The 25,518-nt window shown below is 41.4% G+C and overlaps 1 pseudogene; it reads left to right on the forward strand.

The window, feature by feature from the left end:
• The window catches only part of LOC115169181 (uncharacterized), a 36,722-nt pseudogene extending 17,130 nt beyond the window's left edge, over positions 1–19,592 (forward strand).
• Positions 19,593–25,518: the final 5,926 nt, after the last annotated feature.

Below are 25,518 nucleotides of genomic sequence, written 5' to 3' on the forward strand. Positions count from 1 at the left end.
TAAGCCAGTGTTCTGTTCCTCAGAAAGAACCAGATGATTGCTGAGAGAGGAGGCTGATGGCTGAGGGTTATAGCATGGTGGTTGTTGTGAGAGCTAACTAGTAAGTCCTGTGTGTGTAAGTAGGACGCAGTGTTTTGATGATTGACATTGTTTACTTACAATTGTTATTCTGTTTAATTTGTTCCCAGGGGGGAAGGCACCTTGGGAGTGCTTAGGCAAGAGGCCCGCGGGCATACATAACCCGTAGTAGTTTACTGTCTATGCACAATAGGAAAGACCTGGGTGGACTATCCCCTGTATTTTGGTTAGTGCACCAGGTGGTGCTAGTTAGGTAAGTAGTGGGTAGGCAGGTAAGGTAGGAGAGGGGGCTTTGATATTTACTTTCTTTGGTTCCGTCAGCCCCTTTTCCCCAAACTTACAGTGCCACGGAATAAATTCCCTGTAAACGGTATTCTCTGCCTTTTGTCATCCTTACTCACACCTACAGTCCATACCTCTTTCACACCACGGAGAGTTGAGTTAAAGCAGGGTGTTGCGTTCCCTCTTCCGAGAGGCGTGCGTAACAATAGTGTTAACTAAAGGGGAAAACTAGAAAATTCAGTGAAGTTCAATCTTGTGCTTCTCTGAGCAGGCTGATATTTCTTCTCTGTGGCAGTCCCAGGGAGCTGGGTACCCACACGCAGTTTAGAGGGAACATTGCTCTGCACCTTATTGTGATGTTTTATTGATAATGACCTATACCTGATGTCAGAACGCAGGTTCTCTTCAAAGTGCTGTATGGGTTTGACTGACAGCTGTTATAAACTTGAGCACCGTGCTCGACAAAAAGATGCGCCCATCCCTCCCGCTAATTGAGTTATTTTGCTCATTTGTTGTCTGAGTGAGAGAAATTCTGTAAATCAAGAGGAGTCGATGTGTTCTGAAAGATGAAACGTTAAGGATTATAATAAACACTGCTTTGATGTGTTACAAGCAAACCACATTCGTGATTCCAAATGTGTACTTCACATGTCCATATTTGAAAAGTCATGTTTACAGTATCGGCATTCATGATCGCTATGTTTCATCCACAGTTACAAGGATGTTGTCCTGAACAGTGTCCTTTTGTGAATAAAATTAGCTCCAGAACTAGCACTTGAATGCAGTTGTCAGAGCATGGCACTTGCAATGCCAGGGTTGTGGGTTCGATTCCCACAGGGGACCAGTACGAACAAATATGAAAATGTATTCACTCACTACTGTAAGTCGCTCTGGATAAGAGTGTCTGCTAAATTACAAAAATGTAAATGTAATGGTCTATTCTACGTGCACCACGATTATAATCTGTGTTTAAAGTGCCTTTCAAAAGCCTAACACTGTAAAATCAGATTTTATAATTTAGCTAGCAATGGAATACGTTTTCAAGTTATGCCCACCAGACCCGGATTGTGTAAACAACAAAAGCAGTTGTGTGAAGGTGGGGACGCAGGGCTGTGTTCCAAACAAGACTACAGGTGTGCTTTCTTCAGTTCCTCAATAGCAAAGTTAGCAGAGCTCAAAAAAGCACCTTATAGTGGAAGGCTCTACCGTTGAGTCATAAGTGCATTGAAATTACTTATGAACTGTGCAGTTTGGAGAGGTTGGTGGCCACTTAGACCTCTCACTCAAACTCTTGTAATCATATTTTATCTTGCACCTACACTAACATTACAATGAATATTCTTGTTGCTGAATGTGTCCAGAGTATTTTCAGATTCCGTTATTGACAAATGCTGTGAAAAGTACAGTAAATACATATAAAATCTGTGTAATGTTTGGATTCAGTCTTGTGTCAGGTGAAATGTGTCCTCCCCTTTCGGATAATTTCTTCACAATCTCCAGTGTTCTCTTTCAATTGCTACCATGGTCATGCATATGCTTTTTAAAGTTTGAAACATTTCAATTTGGCCGTATCCAAATAGGCCAAATTCTGCGAGTGTAATCACTCTCTGTAAGCTATTTTATGACCGCAACCTAATACTTGTTAGTGAGAGTTGATCAGATTATATGCCGCTGATACATAGCTTACACTGCTGAGTATGACACTTTCATGGATTGATTGAGATGTCATTGATTGACAGTTGTGATCATATAATATGATTAATAGACATGTTTGTGCTTCAGTTGAGTTCTATGATGCAAAGATCAAGTATTTTAATCATATGGACTTGATACTATCAGAAACATTTACAACTGCAATTAAGATTTACTGTCTTAATGTTTTTTTTACCTCAAACGATCTTGTCATAAGGTCGCTAGTCAGCACTGCTAGCAGCTTATGGTAATTAGCATGTACTTCCAGTGAGGTTGCTAGCTAGCAGGTTAGCATAAACTAGCACTAACTAAATGTCTAAATGACAGGTAGAAACACATTCATAACCATATATGGGTAACTAGCCCCCAAGGGCCAGTGGAAGCTAGGGAAAGTTTTGGAAAAATAATTGGTTTTAATATGAATTAAGGGGGGGTGGGCAGTTACCCCAAAGGGCTAGTTACTGTACCCCCTAAAAACACTGACATTATACAAAATGTTATCCAGTCCTTAGAGGGGAAAAGTTTGAGGACAGAGAGATAATAGCAACATAATATTTTGCTTTCTAATTTGAGTATAGTGAAGCCTGTTTCTTTGATGTTTTCTGTCCTCAGATATGGAAAGCTGTGAAAGCCTGTTTTCAGATGAAGAGAGAGGTCCCAATGAATGTCGCAAGAGATTAAGGGTATATCTTTTATTCCATGGGTTATACAGTGCCTTCAGAGAGTATTCACACCCTTCAACTTCTTCCACATTTTGTTTTGTTACAGCCTGAATTTAAAATGGATTAAAGTGAGATTTATTTGTCACTCGCCTACACACAATACCCCATAATGTCTTAGTGGAATTGTGTTTTTCTAAATGTTCACAAATTAATAACAAATGAAAATCTGAAATGTCTTGAGTCCATAAGTATTCAATCTCTTTGTTATGGCAAGCCTAAATAACTTCAGGAGTAAAAATGTACTTTTAACAAGCCACATAATTAGTTGCATGGAGTCACTTTGTGTGCAATAATAGTGTTTAACTCTGAATGAGTACCTCATCTCTGTAGCACACACATACAATTATCTGTAAGTCGAGCAGTGAAATTTAAAAACAGATTTAACACAAAGACCAGGGAGGTTTTGCAATGCCTCTCAAAGAGGTGCACCTATTTGTAGATGGGTACGATTTAAAAAAGCAGACATTGAATATCCCTTTGAGGATGGTGAAGTTATTAATTACACATTGGATGCTGTATCAATACAACAAGTGACTACAAAGACGCAGGTGTCCTTCCTAACTCAGTTGCTGGAGAGGGAGGAAACAGCTCAGGGATTTCACCATGAGGCCAATGGCGACTTTAAAACAGTTACAGAGTTCAATGGTTGTGAAATGAGAAACCTGAGGATGGATAGATCAACAACATTGAAGTTACTCCACAATACTAACCTAATTGACAGAGTGAAAAGGAAGCCTGTACAGAATAAAAATATTCCAAAACATGCATCCAGTTTACAATAAGGCACTAAAGTAGAACTGCAACCAGTGTGGTAAAGCAATTCCCTTTTTTGTCCTGAATGCCAAGTGTTATGTTTGGGGTAAATCCAATACAACACATTACTGAGTACCACTCTCCATATCTTCAAGCATAGTGTTGACTGCATCATGTTATGGGTATGCTGGTCATTGTTAAGGACTGGGGAGTTTTTTAGGATAAAAAATTAACAGAATGGAGCTAAGAACAGGCAAAATCCTAGAGGAAAACCTGGTTCAGTCTTCTTGATACCAGACAATGGGAAATGGATTCACCCTTAAGCAGGACAATAACCTGAAACACATGGCCAAATCTACACTGGAGTTTCTTTCCAAGAAGACAGTGAATGTTCCTGAGTGGCAGAGTTACACTTTTGACTGAAATCTGCTTGAAAATCTATGGCAAGACCTGAAAATCACTGTCTAGCAATGATCAACAACCAACTTGACAGAGCATGAAGCATTTTTAAAATAATAAATTGGAAAATGTTTCACAATCCAGGTGTAGAAAGCTCTTAGAGACTTACCGCTGTAATTGTTGCCAAAGGTGCTTCTACAAAGTATTGACCTAGGATTGTGAATACTTATGCAAATTAGATATTTCTGTATTTCATTTGGAATAAATGTGCAAAAAATTCTAAAAACATGTTTTCGCTTTATCATTATGGGGTATTGTGTGAAGAAAAATATATATTTAATTGATTTGGAATTCAGGATGTAACACAAAATGTGGAATAAGTCAAAGGGTAGAAATACAGTGCCTTGCAAAACTATTCACCCCCCTTGGCGTTTTTCCTATTTTGTTGCATTACAACCTGTAATTTAAATGGATTTTTATTTGGATTTCATGTAATGGACATACACAAAATAGTCCAAATTGGTGAAGTGAAATGAAAAAAATTACTTAAATGAAAAACGGAAAATTGGTGCATGCATATGTATTCACCCCCTTTGCTATGAAGCCCCTAAATAAGATCTGGTGCAACCAATTACCTTCAGAAGTGACATAATTAGTTAAATAAGGTCCACCTGTGTGCAATCTAAGTGTCACATGATCTGTCACATGATCTCAGTATATATACACACCTGCTCTGAACGGCCCCAGAGTCTGCAGCACCACTAAACAAGGGGCAACACCAAGCAAGCGCCACTATGAAGACCAAGGAGCTCTCCAAACAGGTCAGGGACAAAGTTGTGGAGAAGTACAGTTCAGGGTTGGGTTATAAAAAAATATCTGAAACTTTGAACACCCCACAGAGCACCATTAAATCCATTCTAAAGAAATGGAAAGAATATGGCACCACAACAAACCTGCCAAGAGAGGGCCGCCCACCAACACTCACGGACCAGGCAAGGAGGGCAGAGAGGCAACAAAGAGACCAAAGATAACCCTGAAGGAGCTGCAAAGCTCCACAGCGAACATTGGAGTATCTGTCCATAGGACCACTTTAAGTCGTACACTCCACAGAGCTAGGCTTTACAGAAGTGACCAGAGAAAAATAAGCAAACACGTTTGGTGTTCGCCTAAAGGCATGTGGGAGACTCCCCAAACATATGGAAGAATGTACTCTGGTCAGATGAGACTAAAATGTAGCTTTTTGGCCATCAAGGAAAACGTTATGTCAAACCCAACACCTCTCATCACCCCCAGAACACCATCTCCACAGTGAAGCATGGTGGTGGCAGCATTATGCTGTGGGGATGTTTTTTATCAGCAGGGACTGGGAAACTGGTCTGAATTGAAGGAATGATGGATGGCGCTAAGTACAGGGAAATTCTTGAGGGAAACCTGTTTCAGTCTTCCAGAGATTTGAGACTGGGACGGAGGTTCACCTTCCAGCAGGACAATGACCCTAAGCATACTGCTAAAGCAACACTCGAGTGGTTTAAGGGGAAACATTTAAATGTCTTGGAATGGCCAAGTCAAAGCCCAGACCTCAAGCCAATTGAGAATCTGTGGTATGACTTAAAGATTGCTGTACACTAGCGGAACCCATCCAACTTGAAAGAGCTGGAGCAGTTTTGCCTTGAAGAATGGGGAAAAATCCCAGGGGCTAGATGTGCCAAGCTTATAGAGACATACACCAAGAGACTTGCAGCTGTAATTGCTGCAAAAGATGGCTCTACAAAGTATTGACTTTATGGGGGTGAATATTTATGCACACTCAAGTTTTCTGGTTTTCTGTCTTATTTCTTGTTTGTTTCACAATTAAAAAAATATTTTGCATCTTCAAAGTGGTAGGCATGTTGCATAAATCAAATGATACAAACCCCCCCAAAATCCATTTTAATTCCAGGTTGTAAGGCAACAAAATAGGAAAAATGCCAAGGGGGGTGAATACTTTCGCAAGCCACTGTACTTTCTGAAAGCACAATATGTGTAGGCCTACTTATGTTAGCAAATGTTGTGTACAAAAATACACATGTATAAATCTATTACAATTGGAGCAGGCCAATCCCGTTGGAGGTCTGCTGGGCATGCACAGTTTTGTTTCAGCCTATCAATAATACACCTGATTAAACCTAATGAGTTGATAATCAAGTGTGCTATTGCTGTGCTGGAATAGAAGTCTGCTCTCCCAGTAGATCAATAGAGCAAGGTTGGCCACCGCTGGCATGGAGTTTTTTTTGTTGTTCAGCTGATGCTTTAGTAATAATAGCTTACTTGTTACTACTCAATTATCGATTGTTGTTTATACTAAGATGTCTAATCTTTACATATAAGTTAGGTTATTTGTTCATGTTGTGGTGAAGTGTTGATTCTTTGAAGTGAAGTGTTTAAACTTGTTTTAATTGTTCAACTGCTATTCAAAATTGACTTGTGTCAATTTTGATTCATCACAATCCTGCAGTAAAGAGGGGAAGGGCTTCTGTTTGTAATGTGTCTGTGTTTGTGTTGTATTCTCAAATTAACATTTCCTTTCTGTCTAGTAAGGTCTCCCAGCTCTTTTATTGGATTTTCAATCTCTCTCAGTATATCAGCTATTTGAATCAATTTTGCAGCTTGGCATTCCTTGCCAATGCAGCCATAGGCCTACAGCAGGGATCATCAACTAGATTCAGCCGTGGGCTGTTTTTTTTCTGGAGCGGATAGTCGGGGGGCTGGAACATAATTACAAATAATTTGAAGACTGCAAATTGACCGCAAGAAGCTCAAACAGATATAATGTTTGACTAAAACATAATCATTTCAAAACCTACATTTGTATACGATCATGTATCACTCTGTTATGCATGGGAATACTTGGGAACAGATTTTTTACTGTCTTTTACGTAAACATGGGGGGCCAAAGGAAACCACTTTGGCCTGAGGGCCGCCAATTGAGGAACCCTGGCTTACAGTATGATTGCAGTACTGGCCTTATGGCCATTATGTCATCTGAAGCAGAGAATAGCTAAACTCATTGTTTACATGTTGAGCTATATGTTTTCAATTTAAAATGATACCAGTAGACAATGTATACGAGGCAAACCATATAACAGATTTTGTACATACCTTTTAAGTGCTGACATTTAAAATTATTTAGTGCAAATACAACCCTTGTAATTCAGGTACAGTATCAAAATAAGGAAATAAGGCTACAGGACATGAACATTAGAGGTTACATTTTATTTTACTTAATTTTAGTAATGTTGCTTGCAAAATTATTGCAGTTGTTCCCATAGATCACGTGTAAAACTCAATCCACCGAGGTTTTTGCTCCTCCTTGATAATTAATGAATTAAGGTGACTAATTCACTAATTAGTAAGTATCTCCCCTCACCTGGTTGTCTAGGGCTTAATTGAAAGGAAAAAACTAAAACCCGCAGACACTCAGCCTTCCATTGAATGCGTTTGACAACCCTGCCATAGATAGATAGTACATTGTTGCTGTATGTATCGCTGACCCTGGATAAGCTAGCGACTGCGCTAACACAGCTAACCTTTTAGGTAAACAATATGCTGTTTTTATTAACATTTTGTTGGCTTTATAATAGTGAGATAAATGTAACTAGCTAGTAGCTAGCTAGTTAGTTATACCTAGGTAGCTTACAAGGTTAGCTGACTTTTCTCAAAACAAACCTCATTGGGGCTAGCTACTTCTTGTCCCTCGTGCTAGCCTTTACAGCCAAATATCCCCTCTTGCTGCAGCTTTAGCTCATCTCAAAATAACAGAGAAATTATGTGAAAACCAGCATGCTGCAACATTTCTGAAATGTTTTGTCACAGTAGTTGTTTTGTTGACATTTTTTGTTCTCACACACTGTTGCTCCTTTGGAATTAATCTGTTCAGCACCTTTGGAGCTTCGCCCAAGCAAGGCATTTGATTGGTTTGAAGTGTTGCAAGGCATCACAGATTTACACTGGGTTCCGACTCCTCTTTAGCTGACTCTGCCATGGAACATCCCCAGGCTTCTCGTTTTAGGGCAGCCTGGTTCAGGACGAGGCTACCCATCAGCTAACAGCGTCATGCTGATTGTCAGCTAGCCAGACACAAATGAAATTGTAGTTGTCACATGCTTCATAAACAACAGGCAAGACTAACAGTGAAATGCTTATTTACGGATCCTTTTCCAACAATGCTGAGTTAAAGATAAAAAAAAAAAATGAAATCGTTACAAAGAATAAATACACTGTGAATACCGAATAACAATAATGAGTAAAAATATCATGGCTTTATACAGGGAGTACCAGTACAGAGTCGATGTGTAGGGGTACAAGGTAATTGAGGTAGCTATGTACAGTGCCTTCATAAAGTATTCATACCCATTGAATTAGTCCACATTTTGCTGTGTTACAGTCTGAATTCAAAATGGATTAAATAATTTTTTTCTCACCCATCTACACATTATACCCCATAATGAAAAAGTGAAAACATGTTTTTCAAAATGTATTAAAATGGAATATAATTTACATCCATGAGTCAATGCAATAACAATTCGTTTTTTTAAATAAATTTTTTATAAAACACTAATATACATTGATTAAATAAGTATTCAATACATGTTGAAACATCTTTGGCAGCAATTACAGCTGTAAGCCTTTCTGGGTAAGTCTCTAAGAGCTTTGCACACCTGTACTGTACAATATTTGCACATTATTCTTTGTAAAATTCTTCAAGCTCTGTCAAGTTGGTTGTTGGTCATTTTCAAGCTGATCTGTCTCAGAATTTCAAGCTGATTTAAGTCAAAACTCTACCTAGTTCACACAGGAACATTCAATGTGGTCTTGGTAAGTAACTCCAGGGTATATTTGGCCTTGTGTTTTAGGTTAATGTTCTTCTGAAAGGTTAATTTTTCTCCCAGTGTCTGTTGGAAAGCAGACTGAACCAGGTTTTTCTTTAAAATTTTGTTTGTGCGTAGCTCTATTCCATTTATTTTTTATCCTAAAAAACTCCCTAGTCATTGCCGATGACAAGCATACCCATAACATGATGCAGCCAACGCCACACTTGAAAATATTAAGAGTGGTACTCAGTTATGTATTCTGTTGGATTTTTCCTGACCATAACACTTGATATTCAGGACATAAAGTACATTTCTTTACCACACTTGTTGCAGTTTTACTTTAGTGCCTTATTGCAAAAAGGATGCATGTTTTGGAATAATTGTATTCTTTACAGGCTTCTTTCTTTTCACTCTGTCATTTAGGTTAGTATTGTGGAGTAACTACAATGTTGTTGACCCATCCTCAGTTTTCTTCTATCACAGGCATTAAACTCTGTAACTGTTTTAAAGTCACCATTTGGCCCCCTGAGCTGTTTCCTTCCTCTCCGGCATCTGAGTTAGGAAGGACACCTGTATCTTTGTAGTGACTAGATGTATTGATACACCATTTAAAGTGTAATTAATAACTTCACCATACTTAAATCACATCTGCTTTTATTTTTACCCATTTACCAATAGTTGCCCTTTTTTGCGAGGCATTGGAAAACCTCCCTGGTCTTTGTGGTTGAATCTGTGTTTGCAGTTCACTGCTCGACTGAGGGACCTTACAGATAATTGTATGTGTGGGGTACAGAGATGAGGTAGTCATTCAAAAATCATGCTAAACACTATTACCGCACACAGAGTGAGTCCATGCAACTTATTATGTGACTTGTTAAGCAAATCTTTACTCCTGAACTTATTTATGCTTGCCATAACAAAGTGGTGAATACTTGTTTAAAGAAATCTAAAAACATAATTCCACTTTGACATTATGTGGTAGGCCAGTGTTGGCCAGTGACACAAATCGTAATTTAATCCATTTTAAATTCAGGCTGTAACAACAAAATGTGGAAAAAGTCAAGAGATGTGAATAGTTTCTGAATGCACTGTACATTTAACAGGAGTAAAGTGACTAGTCAACAGGATAGATAATAGACAGTAGCAGCAGCGTATGTGTGTGCGTGTGTGTGTGTGTGTGTGTGTGGCGTCAGTATGCATGTTTGCACGTGTTATGTGTGTGTGTGGGCATATGGGCCGTACTCACCATCCTCTGTAGTGCCTTGCGGTAGGGTGCCTTTCAGTTGCCTTGCCAAGAGGTGATACAGCCAGTCAAGATGCTCTCAATGGTGCAGCTGTAGAACTTTTTGAGGATCTGAGGACCGTCGTAACTCTCTTCACAGCTTGATGCTCCTTTTCAATCAATATCAAGGGGCTTAATTTGTATGCTGGTGACATGATGATCGGAGCTCGGCTGCCAATTGACAAATAAAAATGTAATTATCCATAATCTCATTATACCCTCTACACTGTGTCTGCGAGCTGTTGGATAGAGCACACTTGCCAAGACCAGAGTGGGCACATTTGCTGTTTATCGCAGAATCTATTGCCAAAACCACCGACAGAGATAAAAATGGGATGGAACTTGCATTTTTTATTCTGTAAATGAAAAGTTTTCCAACAAAGTACTTTTCATATGCACTACATCATTACACACAGCTTGACGTTCACAAGATGCCACTTTGATGGAAACTCACCGCTACTGGTAAAATGCACCTTTTTTTCGTGCGAATATTACAATATTTGCATGAAAGTCTCAACAAATTGATAGAGACCTTGCTACTAACGTTGTTCTGCACTCTAATCTATGTCAGTGTCTTCATTGAGTATAGCTGTGGGAGAGGAAGGAGTTTTGTACTTTATGACAGAGTCAGTTCAAACTTCACTAAACAAACAAGGCAAATTCAAACAGCTCGTAAGAGTTTATGTTGGGGAATATTATTTTGACTCTAATTATGAAAACCCTCTCATTATGAACTTCCTGGCAGATGTTGAAAACAAACAACATGCCCTCATCATGTAGTACACAGACAGATATAAAAGTTATATTTCGTTTATACATTTACCTTTTCCTAGTTTGGTTTTGCGTGCCAGTGTGTGTATGTGGGTGCATAGGGGTAAGTTCAACACATGGACATGCACAAGAGCCCATGTCTCATTATCCCATGCCAATTCTACCAGTCACAGATCCAAACATTCCTCTCTATTGTTCTTAGGGAAATGTACTGCCTACCTAATGGGGCAACTGATGAGCAACTGGAGAAATGTGCAAGCATGTGAATACGGTATTGTTGCCATGCTGAGGAGTTGCTGTTTACCTGAGTGACTCCAGTCTGGCACGCGATGTGGGCTAAAAGGAAATAAACAGACCTGAGCTGTCTGACTGAGTCCTGAGCCACACCCATCTGACTGATGTTATTACAGTTACTCTGGGTAGATGCAAACAGAGATATACCACCCTCAGCTCCCCAGAGAGATTTGGTAACACCAGGTCTGTCGGACAATACAGAGAAAAATGACCAAAGTATAATAATCCTTACTTGTTCTTTTTACTGGCCTGGTTTATATACAATTCTGGACAGGAATGGAAGCCAATAGTCCCATATCACCTTTTAAATAAATGAATGCAATATGGTCAAAAATAGATGCCTTGTATTGTATTGGGAGTTATTATAGTATGATCAAGATGCTCATCCTCTGTTGATTGTGTGTCCCGTTGTCTTAGCTGTCAAAGTAATTTGTTACCTAAGAATTTAAACCATTACATAATGAAGACTGGGATAATGCCCATCGTGTCTCAATAAGGTCGAGACCCATGATTAGTGCCTACAGAAACCGGGTAGAATGGGATTCTAGCGGAACTGGTGTCTGGCCCCATGGCATTACAACTTGGTCACCAGTCTTCACGGGGATGCGTGTTCTTACAAGACACCTGAGATGACAAGCATGTTTCTCTCTATAGGTGATCATTAGTGGAGTGACAGAGCAATAATGGAGGATACTGTCTTTCTGTTACTGTTTTATGTAATAGTGGGAGGGTCGGCGGAGCGGGTGCCTTGTTTGTCTATTTTCCCTGTATGCTGATTCAGGACAGGTGGCATTTACAGATTAAAAGCAGGACCTGTGTTCTAGCTTTTAGGGGACAATTATGATGTACAGTGCATTCGGTAAGAATTCAGACCACTTGAAGTTTTCCACATTTTACTAGACTTTTAATTTTTATTTCAGCATATTTATTACAACTAAAGAACAGAAATACCTTATTTACATAAGAATTCAGACCCTTTGCTATGAGACTCGAAATTTAGCTCGGGCGCATCCTGTTTACATTGATCATCCTTGAGATGTTTCTACAACTTGATTGGAGTCCACCTGGGGTAAATTTAATTTGTTGGACATGATTTGGAAAGGCACACACCTGTTTATATAAAGTCCCACAGTTGACAGTGCATGTCAGAGCAAAAACCAAGCCATGAGGTCGAAGGAATTATCCGTAGAGCTCCGAGACTGTGTCGAGGCACAGATCTGGGGAAGCGTAAAAAAAGACATTCTGTAGCATTAAAGGTCCCCAAGAACACGGTGGCCTCCATCCTTCTTAAATGGAAGAAGTTTGGAAACACCAAAACCCTTCCTAGAGCTGGCCGCCTGGCCAAACTGAGCAATCTGGGGAGAAGGGCCTTGGTCAGGGAGGTGACACAAACCCCGATGGTCACTCTGACTTGGCTCCAGAGTTCCTCTGTGGAGATGGGAGAACTTTCCAGAAGGACAACCATCTCTGCAGCACTCCATTAATCAGGCCAGACAGAAGCCACCCCTCAGTAAAAGCCACTTGACAACCCGCTTGGAGTTTCGCAAAATACACCTAAAGACTCTCAGTACATGAGAAACAAAATTCTATTTGGCCTGAATGCCAAGCGTTGCATCTGGAGGAAGCCTGGCACCATCCCTATGGTGAAGCATGGTGGTGGCAGCATCATGCTGCGAGGATGTTTTTCAGGGGCAAGGACTGGGAGACTAGTCACGATCGAGGGAAAGATGAACAGAGCAAAGTACAGAGAGATCCTTGATGAAAACCTGCTCCAGAGAGCTCAGGACCACAGACTGGGGCGAAGGTTCACCTTCCAATAGGACAATGACCCTAAGCACACAGCCTAGACCATGCAGGAGAGGCTTCAGGACAAGTCTCTGATTGTCCTAGAGTTGCCCAGCCAGAACCCGGACTTGAACCCGATCAAACATCTCTGAAAAGACCTGAAAATAGCTGTGCAGCAATGCTCACCATCCAACCTGTAAGAGCTTGAGAGGATCGGCCCTTGGCATAGCCCTTGGTTCACTCCAGACCTGACTGTCCTTGACCAGCACAAAAATATCCTGTGGCGTATTGCATTAGCATCGAATAGCCCCCGCGATATGCAACTTTTCAGGGAAGTTAGGAACCAATATACACAGGCAGTTAGGAAAGCTAAGGCTAGCTTTTACAAAAAGAAATTTGCATCCTGTAGCACAAACTCCAAAAAGTTCTGGGACACTGTAAAGTCCATGGAGAATAAGAGCACCTCCTCCCAGCTGCCCACTGCACTGAGGCTAGGAAACACTGTCACCACCGATAAATCCCCAAATATTGAGAATTTCAATAAGCATTTTTCTGCGGCTGGCCATGCTTTCCACCTGGCTACCCCTATCCCGGTCAACAGCTCTGTACCCTCCACAGCAACTTGCCCAAGCCTCCCCCATTTCTCCTTCACCCAAATCCAGATAGCTGATGTCTGAAAGAGCTGCAAAATTTGGACCCTTACAAATCAGCGGGGCAAGACAATTTGGACCCTCTCTTTCTAAAATTATCCACCGCAATTGTTGCGACCCCTAATACTAGCCTGTTCAACCTCTCTTTCGTATCGTCTGAGATCCCCAAAGATTGGAAAGCTGCCGTGGTCATCCCCCTCTTCAAAGGGGGAGACACTCTAGACCCAAACTGTTGCAGACCTAAATCTATCCTACCCTGCCAAGTTAACAAACAGATCACCGACCATTTAGAATCCTGCAGTACCTTCTCCGCTATCCAATCTGGTTTCCGAGCTGGTCATGGGTGCACCTCAGCCACGCTCAAGGTCCTAAACAATATCATAACCGCCATCGAAAAAAAAGACAATACTGTGCAGCCGTATTCATCGACCTGGCCAAGGCTTTTGACTCTGTCAATCACCGCATTCTTATCGGCAGACTCAAGAGCCTTGGTTTCTCAAATGACTGCCTCGCCTGGTTCACCAACTACTTCTCAGACAGAGTTCAGTGTGTCAAATCGGAGGGCCTGTTGTCCAGACCTCTGGCAGTCTCTATGGGGGTGCCACAGGGTTCAATTCTCGGGCTGACTCTTTTGTCTGTATACATCAATGATGTCGCTCTTTTTTCTGGTGATTCTCTGATCCACCTCTACGCAGACAACACCATTATGTATACTTCTGACCCTTCTTTGGACACTGTGTTAACTTTCCTCCAGACGAGCTTCAATGCCATACAACTCTCCTTCCGAGGCCTCCAACTGCTCTTAAATGCAAGTAAAACTAAATGCACGATCTTCAACCGATCACTGCCCGCACCTGCCCGCCCGTCTAGCATCACTACTCTGGACGGTTCTGACTTAGAACATGTGGACAACTACAAAAACCTAGGTGTCTGGTTAGACTGTAAACTCTCCTTCCAGGCTCACATTAAGCATCTCCAATCCAAAATTAGATCTAGAATCGGCTTCCTATTTTGCAACAAAGCATCTTTCACTCATGCTGCCAAACATACCCTCGTAAAACTGACCATCGTACCGATCCTCGAATTCGGTGATGTCATCTATAAAATTTACTTCGGCAATGTCATTTACAAAATAGCCTCCAACACTCAACTCAGCAAATTGCATTCCATCACAGTGCCATCCGTTTTGTCACCAAAGCTCCATATTCTACCCACCACCTGCGGCCTGTGTGCTCTAGTTGGCTGGCCCTTGCTTCATATTCGTCGTCAAACCCACTGGCTCCAGGTCATCTATAAGTCTTTGCTAGGTAAAGCCCCGCCTTATCTCAGCTCACTGGTCACCATAGCAGCACCCACCCGTAGCACGCACTCCAGCAGGAAAATTTCACTGGTCACTCCCAAATCCAATTCCTCTTTGGCCGCCTTTCCTTCCAGTTCTCTGCTGCCAATGATTGGAACAAATTGCAAAAATCACTCAAGCTGGAGACTCATATCTCCCTCACTAACTTTAAGCATCAGCTGTCAGAGCAGCTTACAGATCATTGCACCTGTACATAGCCCATCTGTAAATAGCCCATCCAACTACCTCATCCCCTTATTGTTATTCTTTTTTTTGCACCCCAGTATATCTACTTGCACATTCATCTTCTGCACATCTATCACTCCAGTGTTTAATTGCTAAATTGTAAATATCCGCCACTCTGGCCTATTTATTGCCTTACCTCCCTAATCTTACCTCATTTGCACACACTCTATTGTGTTATTGACTGTATGTTTGTTTATTCCATGTTTAACTCTGTGTTGTTGTTTGTGTCGCACTGCTTTGCATCATCTTGGCCAGGTCGCAGTTGTAAATGAGAATTTGTTCCCAACTGGCCTACCTGGTTAAATAAAGGTGAAATAAAAAATAAACTAAAACATCTGCAGAGAAGAATGGGAGAAACTCCCCAAATACAGGTGTGCCAAGCTTGTATCATCATACCCAATAAGACTCAAGGCTGCAATCGCTGCCAAAGGTTTTTCAACAAAGTACTGAATAAAGGCTCTAAATAGTTATGTAAACGTGATATTTCCGTAGAATCTTTTTTAATACATTTGCATAAATATGTTTTTTTTCCCCCATGTCATTATGGGGTATTTTGTGTAGATTGATGAATGGGAAAAAAACAATTTAATACATTTTAGAATAAGGCTGTAATGCAACAAACTGTGGAAAAAGTCAAGGGGTCTGAATACTTTCCGAATGCTCTGTAACTTCGTCCAGGCTTGCAAAAGTGGGACAAGGACAGGAGACTTTTTGTTCTTTCATTCTTGTTTTGTTAAGATCCTTTTAACTGTTTTATTTAAGGCAAGTCTAACTGATGTAATAACGGTTTGGGTTTGAAGTCACAAAACCTGAATAGGTGAGGTGTGTATTGTGTTTACATGTTTTACAACCATTGAATATAACAATGGAATATATCCAATTCCCTGCTCTTTTATGATGTCATCCTGAGTCGGGATATGACCTAGTTTGATGTCTAAATGTTATGTAAAAGGTGTGATCCAGCACTGACAGAATGTACAGTACCAGTCAAAAGTTGACACACCTACTCATTTGAGGGTTATTCTTTCTTTTTACTATTTTCTACATTGTAGAATAATTGGGAAGACATCAAACTTTGAAATAACACATATGGAATCATGTAGTAACCAAAAAAGTATTAAACAAAAAAATATATATTTTAGATTTTAGATTAATCCAAGCAGCCACCCTTTGCCTTGATGACAGCTTTGCACACTCTTGGCATTCTCTCAACCAGCTTCACCTGGAAGGCTTTTCTAACAGTCTGGAAGAAGTTCCCACAAATGCTGAGCACTTGTTGGCTGCTTTTCCTTCACTCTGCGGTCCAGCTCATCCCAAATCATCTCAATTGTGTTGAGGTCATCTGATGCAGCACTCCATCATTTTCCTTCTTGGTCAAATAGCCCTTACACAGCCTGGAGGTGTGTTGGGTCATTGTCCTGTTGAAAACAAATTATAGTACCACTAAGCGCAAACCAGATGGGATGGCGTATCGCTGCAGAATGCTGTGGTAGCCATGCTGGTTAAGTGTGCCTTGAATTGAAAATAAATCACAAACAGTGTCACCAGCAAAGCACCCTCACACAATCACATCCTGTCCTCCATGCTTCAAGGTGGGAACCACACATGCAGAGATAATCCGTTCACCCACTCTGCGTCTCACAAAGACACAGAGGTTGGAACACAAATCTCACATTTGGACTCATCATACCAAATGACAGATTTTCACTTGTCTAATGTCCATGGCTCGTGTTCTTGGCCCAAGCAAGTAAGTAAAGCAGCGTAACGTGCAACTACCACTACAAGCTCCTTGTGGTTGCACTTGTTAGTTAGCGGAACATTCCCTCTCATTGTGCCCTCTAAAAGCTAATTATTGCATGCCCCAAAATTCCCTGTTTCTTCTTAATTTCTCGTTTTGTTGCGGGTTTTGAATATGCAGACCTTCGTCATTATCGATGCGGCTTTTTCCCAGAAGCTTGAATCTAATATGCTCCCTGCTTTTGTTTTGCCATTTAGCTGAACGAGCGATGTTCTTCAGGTCACTGTACCCCTCTTTCACCCAAGGCTCAGACTTTCCAAAAATACAAGGGGATTGATGAAAGGCTCCCTGTCAACCAGCTATACTTTTGATACCAATTGGTATTGGTATCATCTTTCTTCATGAAACTGATCTCAGGTAGATCCTCGGTTTTAATTCGCACCATTTCCGTGTACACCAGAGAATGAAAGGGGTTCAACAAAAAGTTAACAACATTTGCGTAAGGTGCACACTCGAGCTGGTAGCTAGCTAGTTAGCTATTGCTAACAGTACTTGTTCCTGAAGTTAGCAAGGCAAATTGAAATAAATTGCACTAACTGGACACAAAAATAAAGTAATCAAACCAAGAAAACAATGTGTAATCTGCCTCCTCCTTCTCTAACTAATTTGAATTGAATAATATCAAAAAATGCTCAACTATCACTTTTCAATCTCTATCCAATAATGTCACCAACTCACCAAGATCATCAACACATAGAACCCCCTTTCCATGGCTGAGCAGCTGCACAGAAGCCTAAGATCACCATGCACACTGCCAAGTGTCGGCTGGAGTGGTGTAAAGCTCGCCGCCATTGGACTCTGAAGCAGTGGAAATGCATTCTCTGGAGTGATGAATCACTTTTCACCATCTGGCAGTCCGATGGACGAATCTGGGTTTGGCAGATGCCAGGAGAACGCTACCTGCCCCAATGTATAGTGCCAACTGTAAAGTTTGGTGGAGGATGAATTGTGGTCTGGGGCTGTTTAATGGTTCGGACTAGGCCCATTAGTTCTAGGGAAGGGAAATTTTAACGCTGCAGCATACAATAACATTCTAGATGACTTTATGCTTCCAAATTTGTGGAAACAGTTTGGGGAAGGCCCTTTCCTGTTTCAGCATGACAATGCCCCCGTGCACAAAGTGAGGTCCATACAGAAATGGTTTGTCAAGATTGGTGTGGAAGAACTTGACAGAGCCCTGATCTCAATGCCATGGAACACATTTTTGGGATGAATTGGAACGCCGACTGCAAGTCAGGCCTAATCGCCCAACATCAGTACCTGACCTCACTAATGTTCTTGTGGCTGAAAGCAAGTCCCCGCAACAATTTTCCAACATCTAGTGGAAAGCCTTCCCAGAAGAGTGGAGGCTATTACAGCAGCAAAGGGGAGACCAACTCCCTTTCAATGCCCATGTTTTTGGAATGAGATGTTCGTCGAGCCGGTGTCAACATACTTTTGGTCATGTAGTGTTCCTACTATCATATTGAGAAACAAATGTATTTTGAAATACTGTACTTTTTATCTCCAAGGACTCACTACCAGTCATCTACCAGTCGTTCCCGGAAAGAAGTACAAACAATTGCATGTTAAAGGAAAGAAGATTAGCTACAGTGGCAGTAATGACGTATACATTTTCAGTGTTTACTGCATACTCGTAAAGGTAATTACTTTACTATGTGTTGTAAAAAATGTCTTCACCTGATCTTATGCAGTAAACAACTGAGACGGTTCTGCTCTGCCAAAGCTGACTCTCTCTCCTCTGTTGTCATCCTCCTAGATTATCCACTGCCTTCGATATTGCAAACTATCAGATCCTCCTCCCCACCCTCTCAGGGCTGTGCATCTCAGGATCTGCACAATCCTGGATTGCATCCTACCTGGCAGGTTGCTCCTACCAAGTGGTGTCGAGAGGATCTGTGTCTGCACCACGTGCTCTTACTACTGGTGTCCCCAGGGATCAGGTCCAGGCCGTCTTCTCTTCTCTCTATACACCAAGTCACTCGGCACCATCATATCCTGATGATCTCTCCTATCACTGCTATGCGGATGACACTCAAGTACTTTTGTCTTTTCCCCCTTCTAACACCCAGGTGGCATCACGCATCTCTGCATGCCTGGAAGACATCTCAGCTTGGATGTCGGTCTACCACCTTAAGCTCAACCTCGACAAAACTGAGCTGCTCTTCCTCCCGTGTAAGGCCTGCCTGCGCTAAAGCTTCTCCATCATGGTTGACAACTCCACGCTGTCCCCTTCCAAGAGAGGAAAGAACCTTGGTGTGACCATGGATGACACCCTGTCGTTCTGTACTTACATCAAAGCAGTGACTCGTTCCTGCAGGTTCATACTCTACAAAGTCCATAGAGTACGACCTTTCCTCACATAGGAAGCGGCACAGGTCCTAATCCAGGCACTTGTCATCTCCCGACTGGACTACTGCAACTCTCTGTTAGCCGTTCTCCCTGCATGTGCCATCCATCAAACCCCTGCAACTTATCTACAACGCCACAGCCTGCCTGGTGTTCAACCTCCCCAAGTTCTCCCATGTCACTCCAATCCCCCGCATACAGTACTCCACTGACTTCCAGTCGAAGCTCAGTACCGCTTCAAGACCCTGGTGCTTGACTATGGAGCTGCAACTGAAACTGCCCCTCCCTACCTTCAGGCTATGCTCAAACCCTACACCCCAACCTGAGGACTCTGTTCTACCACCTCTGGTCTCTTGCCCCTCCCACCTCTACAGGGGGTCAGCTCCCGCTCAGCCCAGTCAAAACTCTTCTCTGTCCTGGAACCCAAATGGTGGAACAAGCTTCCCCATACTTCACTGATAACTACTTTATTGAGGGAAAATGTACTTACTAGGACTGTAGTTGTCTCACCTAGCTATCTTGCGATGAATGCACTATTTGTAAGTCTCGATAAGAGCATCTGCTAAATTACAACATTTTGAAATGTAATCAATTAAAGATGATGTCTGGATAGAGTTTTGAATGTTCAATCAGGACAATGACTGAACATTCTGATTCTAATGGAATCATACTGTATGATGATTTACAGTTTACATGTTGTATGATGATTTACAGTTTACATACACTTAGGTTGGAGTCATTAATACTCGTTTTTCAACCACCCCACAAATTTCTTGTTAACAAACTATAGTTTTGGCAAGTCGGCTAGGACATCTACTTTGTGCATGACACAAGTCATTTTTCCAACAATTGTTTACAGACAGATTATTTAACTTATAATTCACTGTATCACAATTCCAGTGGGTCTGAAGTTTACATACACTAAGTTGACTGTGCCTTTAAACAGCTTGGAAAATTCCAGAAATTATGTCATGGCTTTAGGAGCTTCTGATAGGCTAATTGACATCTTTGAGTCAATTGGAGGTGTACCTGTGGATATATTTCAAGGCCTACCTTCAAACTCAGTGCCTCTTTGCTTGACATCATGGGAAAATCAAAAGAAATCAGCCAAGACCTCAGAAAAAAAATTGTAGACCTCCACAAGTCTGGTTTATCCTTGGGAGCAATTTCCAAACGCCTGAAGGTACCACGTTCATCTGTACAAACTATAGTACACAAGTATAAATACCGTGGGACCACGCAGCCGTCATACCGCTCAGGAAGGAGACGCTGTCACAGGTGTGGTATTGAACAGACCAAGGCGCAGCGTGTTGAGTGCTCACCTTTAATCTTTAATGAGTAACACTTACAAAATAACAAACACGACCAACAGTTCCGTTAGGTACAATAACTAAACGGAAAATAACCACCCAGAAAACCCAAAGGAAAACAGGCTGCCTAAGTATGGCTTCCAATCAGAGACAACGAAAGACACCTGCCTCTGATTGGAAACCATACTCGGCCAAACAAGGAAAACGAAACATAGAAATAGAAAACTTGAACAAATTCCCCTAGAACCAAAAAACCCCAAAACACACAAAACAACCCTCCTGCCACGCCCTGACCATTCTATTATGGCAAATGACCCTTTTCACTGGTCAGGACATGACAGATGCGTTCTGTCTCCTAGAGATTAACGTACTTTGGTGCGAAAAGTGCAAATCAATCCCAGAAAAACAGCAAAGAACCTTGTGAAGATGCTGGAGGAAACAGGTACAAAAGTATCTATATCCACAGTAAAATGAATCCTATATTAACATAACCTGAAAGGCGGCTCAGCAAGGAAGAAGCCACTGCTCCAAAACCGCCATAAAAAAGCCAGACTACGGTTTTGCAACTGCACATGGGGACTAAGATTGTACTTTTTGGAGTACGATCTGAATCCTGTAGATCTGAATCCTGAATCCTGTATGACCTGAATCCTGTAGAAAATTTGTGGGCAGAACTGAAAAAGCATGTGCGAGCAAGGAGGCCTACAAACCTGACTCAGTTACACCAGCTTTGTCAGGAGGAATGGGCCAAAATTCACCCAACTTATTGGGGGAGCTTATGAAAGGCTACCCGAGACGTTTGACCCACGTTAAACAATTTAAAGGCAATGCGACCAAATACTAATTGAGTGTATGTAAACTTCTGACCCACTGGGAATGTGATGAAAGAAATAAAAGCTGAAATAAATAACTTTCTAGTATTATTCTGACATTTCACATTCTTAAAATAAAGTGGTGATCCTAACTGACCTAAGACAGGGAATTTCTACTAGAATTAAATGTCAGGAATTGTGAAAAACTGGTTTTAAATGTATTTGGCTAAGGTATATGTAAACTTCCGACTTCAACTGTATGTATATCAAGGTCACTTAAAGCGAGAGATAATCGGAACCTTAACTTGAGATAAAACAGGGTCATTGTACATTGATAAAAAACTATATCAGGCGACACTTAATTTCTCAACTGCATTTACGTCACACTACATTGTTTACAATTTGTGCCAACGAGAATTTCTGAAGTAATTTTCTCATCTATCATCCGGTATTCTATGAAGTGCAATAAAACCAACAATAAAACTATTATGGTGTGTGTGTGTGTGTGTGTTTTGAGAGAGTGAGAGCTAGTATGTGATGACTGTATGTTTGTGTGTGTTGCTGTTTGTGAGTTAGCTAGTATGTCATGAGTGTGTGTGTGAGGGGCTTGTTAACTGTTTTCACAGCTGAGAACACCAGCGAGGCCTTTCCACACCTCCTGACAGCTGTGTTCTGCTCTGTCACGCTATGGAGGATGGCCCTAACACTGTTCCCCTGCTGCACTGTCCTCCACCACCTACATCTATATTCCTCCCCTTCCATTTCTACTTTTTGGCCCTCTGTCTTCATTATCATCATCATCGTCTCCTCCACCTGTTTGTCCTCATCCTCCTCCTTTGTCTTCCTGTGTATTCTGCTCCCTGTCTTTATGTATTTAGTTATTTATCTATTTGGTACTTGTTCCCAAGCCTAATTTAGAGGAGGTCACAGTGTACTCACAAAAATGAAAAATAAAGAAATGCCCCTGTGTGTCCTTTTGGGCATAGAACTGAATGATTTCTAAGAGCGATAGGTCTATCAGGGCAATTCGTTTGGGTGTTCCCACACTCTAAGCACAGTATACAGTTGATAGTGACACACAGTACACTTGATAGAGACTAAGTGCTGTTTTATAGATGCATTCCAGATTTAAATAACAGTCTTATATTATATGGGTGGAACAATAGCCCTTCACAAGTGATGGCTTTCAGTGGAATGACTAATTGGTTGAAATTACTGAGTGATTACTGCTAATAGTAAAGTTCAACTGTCAATGTCCGTCAGTGAAAAGAGAAAAAGGTGTTATCTCATGTATATCAATTATCAACTTGTCAAGACACATTTCAAGGTAGTATCTGGAAAATAATTTGTTTGTAACTGATTATGTCAGCTCCCTATGTGGAATAAATTCTACATTTTTTGTTGTTGCCATAGAGCAAGGAGTTAAATCAGAATTTTGTAGACAGTGGTACTTTTTTCTGGTCATCACATACATTTTCATTGTACCCCATTCAACTTTGTTTCACTGCAAACTTAGCTGTGGCTTACAGCTTATTATCAGCTAAAACAACACCATTCTTTAGAATGTATGTTCTGTCACGAAAATCCTCAACGGGTGGGTGTCTTCTACCAGCCACATAAGTTTGTTGTGACAGGGTTGCTCCTGCTTATCAAAAGGAGGCTGGACTAGATAAGATGCAAGGTGTGCCATTGAACTTAACCACATGGATATAAGAGCTGCAGGGTCTTCCTGGAACACTATTTGAACGACTCCGAGGCGAGGAAGTGTTGACTGAGATCTGTATAACCGTGCCAAGAGAGCAGTACAGGAAGCCACTGAGACAGACAGCCATGAAACGAACGCAGATCAAATAGAGGGGATACTGTAGGAGTGGGTTGGGATTAGAGAAAGCAGTTTGAGATGTGTGTATGCCTTCAAAAGTATAGGAAGGAAAAGTTTGGACTTCTTCATTGGTGGCCACCTTCAGACAATAGATGTTCTTCTTCTTTGTTTTTATGTTTTATTATCTCGCTGCCATACTGTGTTCAACCGTGTTCAATCTTGCATTGCCATCTTGTCTCAAGAGGACCACAATGGAAATAAGTCCCACAATGGAAATAAGTCCCAGACTTTATTGTGTGTTATCCTCCATTATTTTACTCATGTGCACGTATGGCTTTTTCAAGTTTTATGTGTGCTTGTTTTCTAAAACTAAACTTGGAGGGCAGCTCTTCACACATATGCACGTACATGGACACACCCACACACACAGGATGTCCACATCCTTGCCCATTCCTGTCCAGTTCCACCAGCTACTCGCTCACCTCTGATGTACCTGACACACTTGACACCTGGCAGTTCTTCACCCACATTTCACTGTGCCTGGTTACCAGAGTGCCCTGGCTGTGCCCTGGCTGTCTCATAACAACAATACCCAAAGTGGCAATTACAGACCACTCTGTCTGATGCTCTGCAGTTGGGATGGGGAAAAGTGAAAATGAGGACTGTATCGGGAGCAAAAACTGCAGTCATTCTAGAATAATCTCTAAAACGTGACAATGGATATGACATTGCATAAAACAGGTATCAGCAATTAAGAGATAGGTGACTGCAAATGTTGTGTGTGGACTGACCTTTAAGGGCTTTCCAGACAGACAGCGGCAGGCGGTGTGACCCATTCATTTCTGAAGCACCACCATCATTGTTGACCAATTGTAGAAGAAAATGTAGGCTGCGTGGTGATGAGTCAGCACGTGCAACTACAGATCAAGTTACAGGACCAACTAACTTGGCTAGCATTATTGGTTTACAGATTCATGTCTAACAACACAGTCATTGCTCTCTTATCTATTTTGGGGTTAATAATTTCTGTTGCATGTAAATACTTTTTTATGCATGCTCATGGTGTTATAGCGATGACTTTTCGCACATCAATAATGTTTGTTTACTTCGTTGCTATGGTCACTGGTGGCTATCGCCCTTGTGTGTGAAGGCACTAGCCGCTTTAACTAGAGAGACAAGCGGGTACTCAGCAGACCAACTAACTTGGCTAGCATTATTGGTTTACAGATTCATGTCTAACAACACAGTCATTGCTCTCTTATCTATTTTGGGGTTAATAATTTCTGTTGCATGTAAATACTTTTTTATGCATGCTCATGGTGTTATAGCGATGACTTTTCGCACATCAATAATGTTTGTTTACTTCGTTGCTATGGTCACTGGTGGCTATCGCCCTTGTGTGTGAAGGCACTAGCCGCTTTAACTAGAGAGACAAGCGGGTACTCAGCAAACCTCCGCTCCTCCCATCACTGTCTATCTGGAAAGTGCTTTATTCTCCCATGATATCTATATTCTCTCTCTCTCTCTCTCTTTCTCTATTTCTTTTTCTCCCTCTCCCTCCTCCACTGTTTTTCTCTCTTGCTCTCATTCTCGCTTTCTCTTTTTCTGTCTCTCCTCTTCTCCAGATGTAGAGGAGAGAGAGGCAGATGGAATGTGGGCCCCAGGCCCTGCATAGGGTTCAGTGTTAACTTTTGTAAACAAACTAATAGCATGGGACCACACAGTGTCTAACTACTGCTCTGAGCGCTGGGCAAATAAACGATGGCTTGAGGCTCCATATCACTGGACAAGAGCAGAGCTGAGCCTTTACTGAGCTGTGCTCTGGAGGCAGAGAGGCATGGCTTAACTAGGGGAGGGGGGGGGCTGTAAGTTGTTGAAACATCAGGTGAGCTTGACTGTTGGCCGTTAACAAAGGTTAGATGAGTCAGTACACATTATGATAGAGAAAAACAGAAAACACCACTGATAAGGACAAAACCGAAACATTAGGAAAATGTAACCCTCTCCTGCACGCTCCTCACCCTTGTAGGTTTTCCATTCTTTATCCCATACATCCTGCATACCAGCCTGCTTGCATGTTTGATTCATGACTCTCATGGTCTTGGAGATGTAAAGGACTTGTAAAGACTGTAAAACAAATGTGGGGCTTTTAAATTGTTCCCGTTCTTACTCTTCACATGATAAGCTATAGCCCTAGTGTAATGGATATATGGAAGAAATTGAAGTTGTAAAAGCCAATTATTGTTATTATATGCCTTATTCTTATTATATTACTGTATGTAAT

This window comes from Salmo trutta, chromosome 31 (genome assembly GCF_901001165.1).
Source record: "Salmo trutta chromosome 31, fSalTru1.1, whole genome shotgun sequence".
In the NCBI taxonomy this organism is placed as follows: domain Eukaryota; kingdom Metazoa; phylum Chordata; class Actinopteri; order Salmoniformes; family Salmonidae; genus Salmo; species Salmo trutta.